This window comes from Brienomyrus brachyistius, chromosome 1 (genome assembly GCF_023856365.1).
Source record: "Brienomyrus brachyistius isolate T26 chromosome 1, BBRACH_0.4, whole genome shotgun sequence".
Taxonomy (NCBI): domain Eukaryota; kingdom Metazoa; phylum Chordata; class Actinopteri; order Osteoglossiformes; family Mormyridae; genus Brienomyrus; species Brienomyrus brachyistius.
Window position 1 is genome coordinate 13,635,645 of NC_064533.1, and position 13,472 is coordinate 13,649,116.

The 13,472-nt window shown below is 43.0% G+C and overlaps 2 long non-coding RNA genes across 2 annotated transcripts; one reads left to right on the forward strand and one right to left on the reverse strand.

The window, feature by feature from the left end:
* Positions 1 to 6,086: 6,086 nt before the first annotated feature.
* On the reverse strand, positions 6,087 to 10,100 carry LOC125704680 (uncharacterized). Its single transcript, XR_007381216.1, has 4 exons — positions 10,022 to 10,100; positions 9,661 to 9,751; positions 8,963 to 9,124; positions 6,087 to 6,582 (listed from the first exon to the last, which is right to left on the reverse strand). It is a non-coding gene; the product is annotated as an uncharacterized LOC125704680 (long non-coding RNA).
* A 168-nt stretch (positions 10,101 to 10,268) lies between these two features.
* Positions 10,269 to 12,561, forward strand: LOC125704673 (uncharacterized). Its single transcript, XR_007381215.1, has 4 exons — positions 10,269 to 10,603; positions 11,623 to 11,715; positions 12,190 to 12,246; positions 12,480 to 12,561. It is a non-coding gene; the product is annotated as an uncharacterized LOC125704673 (long non-coding RNA).
* Positions 12,562 to 13,472: the final 911 nt, after the last annotated feature.

The window sequence follows — 13,472 nt, forward strand, 5'->3', positions numbered from 1 at the left end:
CCTGCGGCTAGGTGATCAAGTCACATTCTTTGAGGCCTTGTGCACTGTGTGTCCTCTAAGAGGAAGAATTATTGAATTTGGCTCAGTGAGGTAGAAGCCTGTTCTGGAGGTGCTGTCCATTTAATGGGGGAGTAAATAACTCGCCAGATGCAGTTTGCAACACGTGCACAAATTGCAAAGAAACAAAAACCTTTTTTTTTCTGCCTGGCTAGCCGGAACATACAAGGCTTGGTGACTCACCTGACGCTCACGGACACCGACACCAGCAGGATGTCATGTAACCTACAGCAGTTTGTCACACCAGCTACTGTATAAAGTGTCCAGCATAAATGAGTATACTCCCTTTGAAAATATTTTTTTGAGTATACTCCCATTTTTATCAATTACTCAGTGAACATCAGAACCATTAGCTGATTTTTTGACACAAAAAAATATTGTTTTACTAAACATTTGTTTCATCAATATCATAAAAGGTTGATCACCAACATCATAAGTCAAAATAAACTGTTTTCACCATACAACAAATTCTACCAAATCTAATATTTTGTATGGCCTCCATTATTTTTAAGAACAGCACCAACTCTTCTAGACATGGAATGAAGAAGCTGGCAACATACCGCCACATCTTTCTCCATTTTTAGAGAATGAGCTCTTCCAGAACCTAGATGCTGGATGGAGAATGATGCTCAGCCTATCCTTCCAGAACTCCCCACAGGTGCCCTTTGGGTTGAGGTCAGCAGATATGCTTGGCTACAGAATCGCTTTCACTTTCTTCTTCCTCAGAAATGCAGCAGTGGCTTTGGATGTATGTTTTGGGTCATTGTCATGTTGAATGAGTACCCGACCACCCAGGGCACGGGGAGATGGTATCATCTTCTCTTTCAGCATCTCACAGCATATCTGTGGTGAAGTGCAATTCCCTGACCCCTCCAGCACTCACACACCCCCAGAGAAGAGCACTGCCACCAACATGCTTTATTGTAGGTACCATGCATTTTTAATCATACTCCTCGCCCTTGTGATGTCATACAGTTTGGACGCCATCAGTTCCAAAAAGATTTACCCTTTGTCTCATCACTCCAAAGTATAGAGTCCCAATAGTCTTCACCTTCGTCACCAGGGCCCTGGCAAATGTTAAACCAGTTTTTGTGTTCATTGACTTGAGCAGTGGCTTCCTTCATAGATATCACCCTTGTACATCACTCTTCTACAGTGCACATGACATCACGAGAAACAATCATCCTAGTTTGGCATTCTCTTGCTTTCACTAACTGTAACAAACTTGCATGGTGATTTTCCTCAACTCTTCACATCACAAAATGCTCATGTCGAGATGTTACCTTCCATAGAGGGCCTGGACATCTCGGGGCTTACCAGAAGAATCACTTTTGCTACTGTAGTCTGACTGATTAGCAATCCTTTATTAATTTTCTCATAGCCTAACCCTTTTTTGTGTAAAGTAATGACTTTGGTTCTATAGTCTTGTGACATTTCTCTTCCATGTGGTGCCACTATTATCAGCATTGAAAGGGAGGGAACTTTATTTGTTAAATACCACCATTAATTATCTAGTGGCCACCTGTGTGATGACTGAGTGGACTCATCTATTGTTGAATTCCTCTCACTTAGCATTTTATTGAGTTTCATTCCTAAGACCTTCACTGGGCTGTACTCATTTTGCAACATGGTCTTGTCATTTTGTAAAAAAAATCCATGTTTTGATTTTTATAGGGAAAAAAATCTCATTTTCAGCGAATGAACCAGATTTGCTGGAATATTTTATGGCATAGGATCCCATAGAAAGTATTAATTCTAAAGAGCGACAGATGATTTTCTAAGAAATCTTTTGGGGTGTACTCATTTATGCTGGGCTTAAGTCAGCGGCAGTTTGTATGAGCAACTCTGCTTTACATTTCTTTCCACCATTTATCGGGAAGACGCTTCGCTCCCATGGGTAGGCGGGGGAGAGGGGGCTCACCCTTCTCCCCACATTAACCTTTCAGTCTCTTTGAAGGGGAAGAGTAAAGAGAGTAATTCGTTTTTTGAAAGATTAGGGAACAATGCCATTACAGTAGCCTCTGTGGGATGCCAGAATTAAATGCTGACCCCCCACACAAAACCAAAATGACAACACGCATTATTTTACATAAAAATAAAAAAACTTGCAAACGAAAAATAAACAATTGCATGAACTTCTTTCACCCGATAACTGTTTTCTTAAAAAGACATTAGATGAAAAGGATTTAATAGGATTTAGATGCCAGTGTCCTCAGCTGACCCAGGCAGCAGCACTGAGCATGCAGCTGCTGCGATAAACGGGCTGTTTGTTGTTAAAAGGCTGCATCTTCGCCAGAGGAATGTGGACGGGCCAGGATAATGCAGCACTTCTGCCCCGATTGGAATGATGCATTCCGTCAGACTATTCCACCAACACTGCTGAGAGTCCAGCAGGTAGAACGAGGACAGGAAGAAGTTCAGAGACCTTGGCTTTCCTGGAGGGGTATGATCGCACCACCTTTGACACCATGTCTCACTGAGCACCATAATGAATGTTGTGAGCCTTTCATTCCTCTTACTTTTACTACATTCATTTATTTAGCTGACACTTTTATCAAAACGACATACAACTGAGAAAGTGAAGTCAGCCAGTCCCTGGAGAAACTGCAGTTATGGGTCTCGCTCAAGTGGCAAACCATGAAATCATTCTTCCAACCAAGAGATCTGAACCAGCAACCTTCTGATTACGAGCACAGTGACCTAACCCACACTGCACTCGTTACAGCCAATCAGAAGACAGATGCCGAAGAAAGCATTATACTATCATCAGTGAAATTTAACAGCTCGGTTAAAGCAAGGAAAGAGAATGTCCTTAAATGGTAACAATAGATGAAAGAATGTACTTTTTCTTTTTAAACATAACAATGTTCTCCACATAGTCCAGTGAATCACTGTACACCTGAATTGCCCTGTCTGAATAAATAAGTGTACAATTCTGCAGAGAACTAAGAAATAAAACAATTAATTCTATAGGAATTTCACAAGCAGCTGTTAAGCATAATCCAGTCTAATACTCATGACATGAGCTTGTATAACAACAGCTCACAGAACGTTACTGTTATCTACAAACTTAGAGCTCCCCCACCAAAAGGACGCAAATTCATCAGCATGGCCCACATTCAAACCAGATGAATGTAAGATAAATATTTATGCAAACATGATGTCGGTGTCCCAGTCAGCTACTCCCTCATGAAGGGAGGTCCTCTTCTGCTTCAACCTTCAGTTACCAGAGTAGTTTGAATACAGAGAGATACAAAGGGGAAAAAACCCTCTTTATTTCCCCCCAATTCAATTCATTGCTACAAAGCATCCATCCCAAAAGAGCTGCCTTCACATGCACAGCAAACTATTCAAACACAAACTCAGAACACAATGGATAAGAACAAAAGCATCTTAGGCTGGACTAGCAGGGGGTCCGATGTCAACAGGCTGCCCATATCTCAAGTGCTGGTAATGTCCCACCCAATCCCAGACATCGATTTGTAGAACCGTGACAAGACACTCCCTTCATATTGCACATGACATTTACCAAACGGACACGGAGAGGTTTTCTAAATAGAAACTCAGACCCCCAGAACCCTGGCAATACTCTGAGTACCACCTTGTGATGCAAGTGTTACATGTGTGTCTCTAAAGTGGATCAGGACCCCTGCTCCTTGTAACCCCCACCCTGCTTTACACACTATTGAAGGTTACACATTATTACCATTTATATTACAAACACATGCCCCATTGAATATAAATAGCTCCATATTTATATCCTGTTGCTGCATGGGCAAATCAGTGTACTAATAATATGGTACACAAGTCTTTATGGCCCTTAAATTACTATACCTATTGTACATCAGGCAATCTGAGGGAATGACCGCTTCAAGCCCTGCAAACAATTCGATTAAGGCAAAGAAGAAAATAACCATACTCCCCTTTTTGGTACCTTATTGAATAAATGCAGGCAGTCCCTGGATTAAGAATGTCCAAGTTACGGATAACTTGTACTTACATATAAAGTCTTTTATATAAAAATTTTGAGTGAAACACAATGGTTCAAAATAAAGTATGCAAGCACTTCTTTGTTAGGTTCATGAAAACATTGTGTCATGTCAGCAGTTTGTTGGCTTGAGGTACAGTACCGAATGCAGTTACTTTTATCATCAGGTCAAGTCAGGTTGGGGACCATGCACTGGTACAGCCCATTGCCAAACCCAACCCATGATGAAACAACATGGGATCCCAGTTGGCTACCCCCAAGGCAGACATGTGTTCCAATTCCAACCTCCATAAATGGCCGTCTATGTACCACAGCCTGGTGTTACATGGGCATTGGCTTGGTCCAGTTGCTCTGGTCTTCAGCAATGAGGATCCTGAGAGTCGCATCACCTTCAGGGAATCATGCCACATGGTCGTTGTGCCATAACTGATGCTCCCTCCCAATGCAAGTAATGAGCCGAAGAGACACAGTATGAAAGGAGCCCAGTCTTCGTCTCAGGTCACTGGATTGTGTCCATGTCTCGTAGCAAAACAGGGAGCGTCAGCACTCTAAAGACTTGGACCTTCGTCCTCTTACAAAGATATCAGGACTACTACACATCTCTTTCCAGTGACCTCATGACCCCCCCCCCAAGCTCTCTCAATCCATTTGTAGACTTCGTAGGAAGAGTCACCAGGGACATGAATGTCACTGCTGAGGTAAGTGAACTTCTTGACGCGGATGACATTCTGTCCGCAGACAGACACTCTGCTGATGGCTGTGACCAAGAGGTCATTAAAGGCCTGAATTTTGGTTTTTACCCAGGACACTTGCAAGCCCAGACACTCAGACTACTCTCTCAGTCTCTTGAGAGCCCCAATTAGAGCATCCATTTACTTTGCAATAATCACATCATCATCAGCAAAGTCAAGATCAGTGAAACTGTCTTTACCAACAGATGCCCCACAGCCGCTGGACCCCACGACCCTGCCCCACACCCAATTTATGCAAGCAGTGAACAGAGTAGGAGCGAGACAAACCCCAAAATCAACTGAGAAAAACTGAGAGGTTCTGCTTTCACTCTGAACAGCATTCACAGTGTACCTGCCATGATGTCCAGCCATGATGTCCCACAGGGCAGCTCGATCAACTGAGTTAACCACTTTATGAAAGCTGACAAAGGCTGCAAAGAAACACTGCCGATATTCACGTTTGTGCTTGATCTCACTGTCAGGCTGCTGTCAATAGCAGACTTCTTAGACATAAAATCAGACTGCTTTGGTTGCTGGTAGCGAGCAAGTGATTAAGGATCCTGTTGAGGATGACCCTAGCAAGGACCTTACCGGACACAGAGATAAGTATTATCCCCCTGTAGTTGCCACAATTCAGGTAATCATCCTTCCCTTACCAGACAGGAACAAGTCTCATTTTCCAGTCAGTTGGGATGATGCCCGTCTTCGAAATGGAAGCAAGATTGCTTGCAATGCCAGTAGGAGAGCCTTACCACCAGCCTGGAGGTCTGAAGGGGTCAAGAGGTCGCTAGAAAGGGGTATGTGGACTTTTATTATTTCAATATTATTATTACTATCACTATATACAGTATCATTATTGTTCTGACTTACCTACAAATTTCACTCAAAAGACAGACTTAGGGAACAAATCTCGTTCATAATGTGGGGACTGCCTGTATTCCAAGATATCAGCTGGACATGCTAACACTAATGGAAAATGGCTGGTGACCCATTCAAATATCACAAAATATAAATGGGGAAGATCTGGAAATGAAATGCCATTAGCTGATGGGAGACTATGGAGGTACTTCATTTCCTAAATCTACACTTAAAACACCAGAAAGGCCAAAATGCTCGCCTTCCCCTTCATCTGCAGCTTCCCAGCTCCAGTGTCCTCCAAAACCGGCTCCTCTAACACAATTTTTCCCAACGGAGTCCTTGGTGACCCCTAGACAGTCCATTTTTGGTCCCACCCAGTTCCCAGCACTCCTGAACCAAGCAAACCAAGAACAATAAATACCTGGAACAGGTGTGTTAGGCTGTTACACCAGACCTGGCACAGCATGGATGTGGGGGTTGGGCGGAGCTCTTAGGTCTACCAATTGAATTTTGTTCTGACCATGCAGTCCTTTTAAAATCAGGTTCCACACTGAGTTCATTATTGGCAGGAGAAGGAAAAAAGCTCAGTCAGCCTAGTGCGAGGTTCCCCATAATTGGTTTTACTAATAGGCTGAAGAACTGCATGGACAATAAGTTCATTAAGGCCACTGCCAAGTTAGTTTTAATGCTAGATCACACATTCCTTTCATTTTATGAGCTGCTCATTCATGCTTATGGAGGTATGATGGGAAAAGCACCCTTGTTCAGCCATGACTTCCTTGTTGATTGCAGGTCACATGCGGGTTTGATTTTTCCTGCCTGGTCCCCACCTCCTTTCATTCTTAGGTCAGATTGCATTTGTACCTCTTAGCATCAATACTGTGCCTCCTCACGTGTTGAGATGTTTACCCCATTGCAGTCCCTGTGAATTCTTGCCATGAGAGAGATCTAAGTGGAGACAGTGAAGAGGGCGGGATGAGGCCACACCCCCTCATTAGGAAGATGGGTGATGGTGGAGGCGGGTAGTTTGAGGCCAGAGAATGAATCAAGCAGAACAGGGAGAAATATGTAAACATTAAATCCTCAAAAGCACTTGCAAAGGTTACAAAACAAGTACAGCTTTCTGGAAAACTACCTGCATATCTAAATGCCAGCTTAGATAAAACTGATCAAACACAAACACAAAAATGTTTATGAAAACCCGAATGAATTATAAAAAGTAACTCCCCAGTTATTAACCCAGATGCCCTTACCCCTGTTGTCTCAAAGTACCTTTGCCAAAAGGACAATTGCTCAACTCAGCAGGTCCTTAAAATTCATTCTGGCAAAGGTCGCTGAAGGTTAAGCCAAGAGCTCAAATGCATATAGGGGGAAATAAGCCCCTTGCAGTTTTGCTAAAAGTTATGTTTACTTTAGTGTCAATGCCCCTCTTAACTGGAAAAGACGCTGATGAGATTTTGAATGCTGAAATCTGTGCCACACTGCCATTCTCCAACAAAAAAGGCAAGACCCACTGTAACCTGACATTAAGAGTTTTTCTATATTTCATCCTCAGGATTTGTCAAAAGTCATTAAAAACATTTAAAAAGATGGCAAGCACAAACATCCACCCAACCATTTTCTGTAACCGCTTGTCCTGTTCAGGGCAGCAGAGGCTCTGTGGCATATCCCAGAGGCTATGGGGGCAAAGCAGGGAACAAACCAGAAGAGGGTGCCAACCCATTCGCAGGTAACAACTGTTTAGTAGTTCTTGATCTTATTTTACTTGATTACCCAGATTTCCTGCCACAGTAAGAAGAGACATGAACCGCCCATCACATGTGAGGCACCTGTGCCCCCCCCCCCCATGATGAACAGGTCAGACACTCAGGAAACATTACTATAACAGGAGCTGATCCTGATCATACCTCCCAACCTACATTCAGATACCACTTCTGGATCCAAATGTTGCTAAGGTGAGACCCCACATCTCGGAGCCCCTCTTCTCAAGCACTCCTTTCCACAAGGAGATGTACTCTCTCCCTTACCCCATACACTACTGACTGTGCTTCAAAAAGCACTTCTGTCAAACTTCTTAAGGTTGTAGATGACACCAGGCAGGTTGGAGTCATCTGAAAGGGTATGAGTCCACTTATTGGGATGAAGTAAGGTGACTGATGTCATGGTGTGGAGTAATGCTGAACACACAGAAACTGCTGAGACAATTATCGATTTGAGGAAAAAAGCACGTCCCACCACCTCCATTGGAAATACATGGCGCCACAGTCAGCAGAGTTGAGTCATTCAAAATTCATAGGCATCACCATCCAACAGCACCTGGGGGACACGAACATCACCAATGTAACCAGAAAGGCCCAACAGTGCAGTTACTTCCAGCAAGAGCTTAACAAGCCCTTAACAAAGCTGTCACAGCCATAATGGAATTAGTCATCACATCCTCCACCTCCGTCTGCTTGGGTTCTGCATCATCACACTCTAAGCAGAAACTGCAAGGCATTATCCAGGGTGCGATGAAAGCCATGGGATGCTGGCTCCCCCCTCGAAGACCTGTACTTATCCGGGAGGGTAACGAAAATCACATCTGCCCCCTCCCATCCGGGCCACGCCCACTTCCAGCGTCTCCCATCTCAGCAAAGGCTGAGTAAGAACCCTAAAGACTAAATCACCGCCTGCACATCCTCTTTCCTCAGGCCATCGCCATCATAAATCGAGCACTTCCCACACCCTCCTCCATGACCAACTGAACATTTACACTTACATTTTAACAGCACATAATCACTGGACATACTATACATTTTAACAGCACATAATCACTGGACAGATTTCACTGTAGTTATCAATACTACTCCTTTGCCTTATTTGTAATTTTACCTTTTTGCATTATTTACTAATTTTACTCACTTTTTAACTGCTTCTCTTCTCACACATATAACTTATTACATCTAATTATTATAACATATTTAGCTTAATTTTCTGTTGGGGTGGGATATGTCACGCCTCCAGGGCGTAGACCGACGGACAGGTCCAATTTGGGTCCAAGACAGGAGACTATATAAGCGTGTCACACGCAATTAGAGTTGCGAAGTATTTGCCTATGTTCTATAGCAATACCGAGCGCTTTCTTGTCCGTAGTCTTTCCCTCATTTCCTACCACTTCCGTCTACCTTTTGTGTATACCTTGCCCTCTTTACCTTCCTTCCCCAGACCAGCCCTCGACCCTGAACCTCCTGCCCTGCCTTCCCCACCAGTCCCAGGATCTCTCGTCTCCCCTTCCCTGTGTCTTCGTGTCCCGTGCCTGCCCGTAGGACTGACCACCCTGGCTTCTGACCTTTGTTTCCGATCACGACCATCCTATCCGTCTCGCCCCGTGAAAGCCCGTTGCCTGATTGATCTAATAAAGATCAATTGGTTCCGCATCTCTGGGTCTGTGCTTCCCTGCAAGAGCTCGGTTGACAGGATGGGGTACGTGTTGTATGTTCATTGCGGTCACCTGCAAAAGGACAGATTCCTTGCATCGTAAATAAAGGATTTTGATTCAGACTGTGCGCTTATGTGTGCCCTGTAAATCCCAATATCTCGTCGAGGGCAACCTACTGACTTTTGTGCTGTGTTCCTGGGAAAAGGGCCCCAGGTCCCTGTGACCCTGCACTGAATAAGCACCAGCAGTCTCACACATTGACCGCGAGACACACGCATTACCACCAGATCACATGCTCACACAACACACTTTGTATTTCATACACTAAGGCATAAGGGATAACACCCACCAAGGTGCCCTGTTATATAGAATTATTGAACAATGCACAGACATAAGGGGTGGAGTTTTCCCCTTCATCATTCCCTTTCACGTTGTTATGTGTAACCACAGATGGAGTACAGAAAAGGTGGAACAGCAAGATCCAATGAATGGAATAGGCAGGGTAATTTCACTCCTAACTTTTGATTAAATGTGAGAGCGTTGGTATTAGAGAAGGTTAGCGAACGTGTGCAAATCTAGATTTACTAATGTGTTTTTCAAATACTTACTTTCAACAATTTTGGTTCATTTTCAATGATTTCCCCAAATAGCAATGACCCCCTAGATGGTGTTGTTAGGTTGAGTTGTCTTCTTTTTGGACTGTAAGAGAAAAGTTCAAAACTCAGTGGCCACATTGTCTAATTCACAAAAATATATAGTATCGTTGTAGATAAAAGAAATATTTTGAATCTGATTAAGTCTGCACTATTTCAAGAACAGATTCATGTCCTCAACTTTAAACTATCTGCCACCCCCGCAAAAAAAAATATATGGAGATGGGTCAGATTCACAACAGAAACTCGATGTGTACACCACAAAACTAAACAAAAAAAATTTTTTGGCTGGAAATTTTTCATGACTGGATCTCACCCTTCCGTGGAGCCGAAACCTCATTTTTGCGACAAACGGTCATTTCTCAGTGAATGCATTAACACGCCGATGTACGTACATGCCACAGCGATTCCCCGCACGAGCCTGGTGTCACACTCCAGCATTTCGCAACTCGTGCGAACTGGTGCGCCCCCATGGAGACGGCAAACGACGGCGGGAAATGCGCCGCGAGCGGTCCCGCGCGCTCACCCATGACGCGCGTAACCCTCTCGGCTGGGTCCGGGTCTTGTGAAGGTGAAACACCGGCTATGCCCGTATGCAGGGGGGCTACAAAAACCTGTATTATCTGGGGAATAATAAACTCCTTAGTGAGGGGAAAAGACTACAATACACTAAAGAATCTGCAGAAATGCGGTCACGTCGATTTAAAACTTCTACGTGGGGTGATATATCAAGCTTAGAGATTAAGAGAGTGTGTCGGAAAAGCAGCACTTCATAAAACGAGCTGCGTGTTTAAAACAGACCTATTCCTTTTCCGCTGCTTATCTTTCAATTTGCTACTAGCCTCGCAAATTTCTCAGGAATAGCACTTTCAGCAGAGGAAACAAATGACCGGCAAAGGTAGGTTTTCAAGTCAGTCTGCCGAGTTGAGAGGGCAAAGGGAAACTGCGATTTTAAGTTTTAAAATAAGCCATCAGCATCCTGCAATCAAATTTATGGAGTTAGAATCATTAAGCATATATTCGAGAAGGATGACAAGGATCCTTAACATTCACAGGAGTCTCTGCAAATCGATTTAACTTTAAGTTTTTTAAGCATATTAAACTTCATGCTTGTGTTTCATTTCCTCTGTAACATTAGTGCTTTATAGATTATTTTCCCCATTTAGTACACAGTACAAAAGGAGTGCATAGCGCTTGATGATATATTTTACGGAACATGAGGCCTAATTAGCATAACTTTAATAGTGGACTATTAATGTCTGTAGCAAAACACAAAAAAATAAAAACCCACATACTTATCAATTTAATTCATAGTGCCCATAGTGCAGTTGAGATGAGTATGTTAGTTTTCGGCCACGGACCACAGCAAACCGACAAAAACCTTGTTAAGTCCAAGTCTACAAATCAGCACGGAGCAGGTTTACAGGCAGACAAGCTCTGCCCATAAATAAGCATAAAGCTTGACACAGGAAGACAGATAATGACATACCATCAACATAAGTCAACAAATTGATACAAAGAAAAACAACCAATGACAAAACTATTTGATCACAAACAAGCTGAGTAGAAATTAGCAAGTCCCAAGAGTGACTGGACTAAGCAACACTGGAAGCTCCTAGGAGACCAGTGAAGGTTATGAAGTGGGATCAAGTGAAGCAGGAGAGAGGTCACCACTATGCTGGTCAGATTGGTAGATGTCAGCAGCTGTGAATGTCACTGTTAGGTCACTCCAAAGCACGGCACTTCAGTGAACTCCTTGGGGCCCTGTCATGTGACACCTGAGTATTCAACAGGGCTGGAAGCAAAAACAAATTGAAGAAACATGATTGTAATCAAAGTGTGGACCTGCAGTGCCAACATGGTTGTGTTCCCATATGATTTAATTATATCTATCATGAGCATTACATTATTGTTTAGGAAAGATGACCAGCATGAACATGAATGAACAGCAGCTCCCCCACTGGTGACGACAGGGGATTTACCCTTACTACATGCCTCCAGAGACCACAGGTTAGACTGTCACTTGTGATCATGACCTCTGTGCCCACACAGCGACCTGTGTAGAATGTGCCTCATTCCCTGTCAGTACATGGCATCCTATTAAATATTCATGGGTGCTCTGCTGACTCCTAGCAGGGCCACTGCAGATAGTCTTGTCTCTCTGCAGCCATTAGCATGCACACGATACCATTTCAACTTGCCCTATATTTTCTCTGTCATTACAATAGCAATAAATGTCATTCACGTTTAGCAAATCATTTCTCCGATTCAAAAGACTTGTTAAAAAGCACTTGGAGCAGAGATTCAGGATTCAGCAATATGCAATATGAATGCTAATATCAGACATGCATTTCAACTAATATATTATTTAAAAAATCCTATTTCAGAAAGAAACTAAAAAAAATTTAAAACATAGTCCATATTTAAATAACTAAACTGACCAAGACAATTTCTTATAGCCATAATTCTCAATCCAATCCTCAGGAATCCCCAGCAATACACATTTTTGCTTCCTCCCAGCTCGCAAGACAACTGTACCAGGTATTCGGTGTTCTTCATTGATTGGCTCAGGTGTACTGGAAGCTAGTAAATGTGGAGGACAGGGTTGAGAAACAGTGTCTTATAGCAAAGTGTCATGTTGGAATGTAAGCTTGCAAACTCTTTTTAAGGGCAGATTTTAGAGCAAATTTCCCACCAGCCGGCAAAGCCTTTTGTCTTATCAATATTATATTTTTCCTTCCCTTTTACCTTCACTTTTAATGTTGGTTCCGAAGAAAGTCATGCTGGATAGACATTTCTCCTTGATGTTTCCACAACAAATATAATCAAACATCAGAAAATAGAATTAATATAGACCTTGTTTAATTTAGGTTGCTTCCGTGTGCCGTGTTTGTTCTTTTTCCCCTTGCCCGTTACCTTGAAGTTGACAGTTGAATTGCACATGGTGTGTGGTGAGTTTAAAGCTTCACAGGTACACAGTCAGATCTTCCCTTTGGCACAGAAGGGCTCAATTTGGATTTTCAGCAGATTGATAAACCTCATTGCAGAGTCGAAGTTAAGATGCCTCACGTTCCCTCTCACATGCCCAAAATGGCTCCTGCAGCAGCCCCAACCCTGAAGCACAGCTGTCAGCCTAATTTAATTCTCAAGCAATTTTGAAACTGCACTCTTTTCAGATTTGGCATAAAAATATGAATCCTTCCGTAGCCACTAGCATCCCAGTTTGCGAGGTCAACAAGGTTGTGGGATGCTGGAAAAAGAGTGACGAGACATCTTTGTCACTCATGGCAATCAGCACTGGGTGTAATGGGGGTGCAACTCATTAAACCAAGTGCAACCCAAGTTTTTTCTTCATCTATTAACATCCCTGTATTGCAAGAAGTTTTTAATGAATGAAATGAATCAGCAAAAGTTTTATTAAACTATAATTGATCCCTGTTGAATGGCCTGTCACAGAGTCATTTTCAGAAATTACAAGAATCCTCCTTTCTACTGTAATCACGCCATATTACCTCAGGGTAGTAGTTGCAAAGGCATTCTATCTGCTTGCACTCATTCTCTCTAACGCACAGACATACCCCCCCCTATTTTCTGGCATCACTCCACATGTACCACAAAGCGGGGCGCAAAGCACCTTTATGGCCAAAAAGAATGAAAAGAAGGCAGTGGGATCTTATGGGACTGCAAGTTTTGAATCTGCTGTGCGCAAAATTACCAGACCTTCTTTGCAGTCAGATGTTTGGGGGTCGACAGATCGTGTTTACAAT